Raw genomic sequence first — 2695 nt, forward strand, 5'->3', positions numbered from 1 at the left:
GGGAGCAGAATGCTTCAGCTTTCTTCCATGGAACAGCCGGTAGTTTCAAACTGCTGACCTTGAGGTTAGCAGCCCGACTTTTAACCACTATGCCACCAGAGCCCCAGAATTCCTTCCTTGGTGGTGTTGTTAAATGCTGTTAGTTCTGACCCATAGAGACCCTGTATAGGATTTCCAAGGAGTGCCTGGTGAGCTTGAACCACTAACCTTGTAGTTCAAATGGCTTTGCAGTCTGATGCATTAACCAACAGCGCCACACCAGGACTTCTTCCTTGGTTCTCATGTTCAACGTCAGAAATTTGGGGCTAGCATTAATTGGCTCTGCATTTCAATATTCAGATTCTGATTTGTAAGGAAATATTCATGTATCTGTTGGAAAGTAGGAATTGAGTTAGGGCAACTTTCTGAACAATGACAGAGGGAAGAGTATTGAATAGTATGTCACCTCTTACTTACCAGGAATGCACTGGCATTTCAATAAATCTAGCCATGTTACTCTATGGATGTATGTATAGAAGTGGCTATAAAAACTGAAGAAATGGACAACAGTGTACCAAAAAGTTTCCAGCATCAGTTGAAGTAAATTAAATGCTCTCTGTATAAAAAATAACAAAATAAATGAATGCCAAAAAGGAAGAAAGTCAATGACTTACAGAGCTACAAAACTAAAACAGAGAGCATGATTGCTTATCATGCTCCTATAACATTTTAAATGGAATAAGTTTTTATAGAAGTGATACTGATATAATTTTCTGAAGCAATTTTTTAAAGATTATCTTGCAATCAAGTTGCATGCTTCAATTAAAATAAGATTCCAATTCTTACAACATCCAGATTTATAGTCCCGAATGAAAATGTCAGGATAATGTTTTGATTGTGTTAGACATGGTGCTATGTGAGTTATTTAGTTGATGTTAAGGAATAGAGTTTTTTCAATGTGGAAAAAAAATCTTGTATGTAAAAGTTGAAAAAGTAAATGTTTAAGGATAAGGAGGAAAATTACTTTAAAATGTTTTCCTTGGTTGCATTTAGGAAGCGATTATCAGGTTGCAATTAATAATGTAAATTCTTATTCATCTTGTGTTTATTTTTATTTACTTAGTTCTTATATTTAATTCTTGTTTTTTTTTTAGTTACTCCTGTGTACCTGCCAATTCACTAACTCTAAAATTACTGCTATATAACTTGGATTTTGGTTGGAAGAATATTAAACACTAATGTGTTACCAATACTAAATCATTAATTAACAATAAAACAGAATTTTTCATTCTCTCATAGAGGCATCAAACACGAAAGTAGAGATTCACAAGCATGTAAGATGGCTGGGACTCAATTCCAGCTTCTCAAACCTACAAAACCTACAAGCACTTGGATCTTTGGAAAATTAGGCACTTCTCTGAGTCTGAATTTCCTGCTTCTCAAATAGATAAAAAGTTAGCATCTAATACATAGGGTGGTTGTAAGTACCAAATAAATTGTTGTTTGTTGGTAGATGCCATCGAGTCTATTCAAATTCTTAGTGACACTATGCAAAACAGGATGAAACACTTCCTGATCCCGCACCATCCTCAGAGTCATTTCTACATTTGAGCCCATTGTTACTACCACAGTGTCAATCCGTCTCCTTGGGATTTTCCCTCTTTATCTCTGACCCTTCCACTTTACCAAACATGATATTCTTCTCCAGAGACTGATCCCTCCTAATAACATGTCTGAAGTATGAGAGATGAAAGCTCACCATCCTGCTTTCAAATCAGAATTCTGACTACACCTCTTCCAACACAGATTTGTTTGTTCTGGCAATCCATGGTACTTGTAATATTTTTCTCCAAATTATAACTCACATGTATCGATTCATCTAGTCTTCCTTATTCATTATCTAACTTTCACATGCATAGCAGGCAACTTAATATTCTATGGCTTGGATCAGGCACACATTAGTCCTCAAACAGATATCTTTGCTATTGAAATTTTAAAGAGATCATGTGTAGCAGATTTACCAATTACCTCTTTTGATTTCTTAACTACCACTTACATGGTGTGGATGCAATAAAAAAAAAGACTTTGACAACTTCAATATTTCCTCCATGTTATTTATTTGTTCATTTCTGAGGATTTTTGGTTTCTTTAGATTGAGATATAATCCATATTAAAGGCTGTGATCTTTGATCTCTGTCAGTAAGTATTTTAAGACCTCTTTGCTGTTAGCAAGCAAGATTATATCTTTTGTGCCCTGGTGTGGTGCTGCAGGATAAGAACTGGACTGCAAGGTCATTTTGAACTATAAGGGCATCAGCTCAAACTCAACAGCTGTCCTCAGAAAAGGACAACTCGATAGCACCTGACAACAACAACAACAGTATGTTCTGGAATACTCATTCATCACAATATTATCTATAGTTAGTCAAAAGCTTCTGCATAATCAATAAAATACAAGTAAACAGTATGTTGTTGTTGTCAGGTGCCATCCAGTTGGAACCGACTCATAGCGACCCCATGCACAGCAGAACGAAACAATGTCTGATCCTGGGCCAACCCCACCACCACTGCCACACTTGATGCCATCAATAATGCCACCTGGCTGATCCATCTCGTTGGGGGTCTTCCTCTTTTTCTCTGATCCTCCATCTTACCCAGCATGTATCCTTCTCCAGCAACTGTTCTCTCCTGACAATATGTCCAAAGTATGAGAGAC

Source organism: Chrysochloris asiatica, unplaced genomic scaffold (assembly GCF_000296735.1).
Source record: "Chrysochloris asiatica unplaced genomic scaffold, ChrAsi1.0 scaffold00240, whole genome shotgun sequence".
In the NCBI taxonomy this organism is placed as follows: Eukaryota; Metazoa; Chordata; class Mammalia; order Afrosoricida; family Chrysochloridae; genus Chrysochloris; species Chrysochloris asiatica.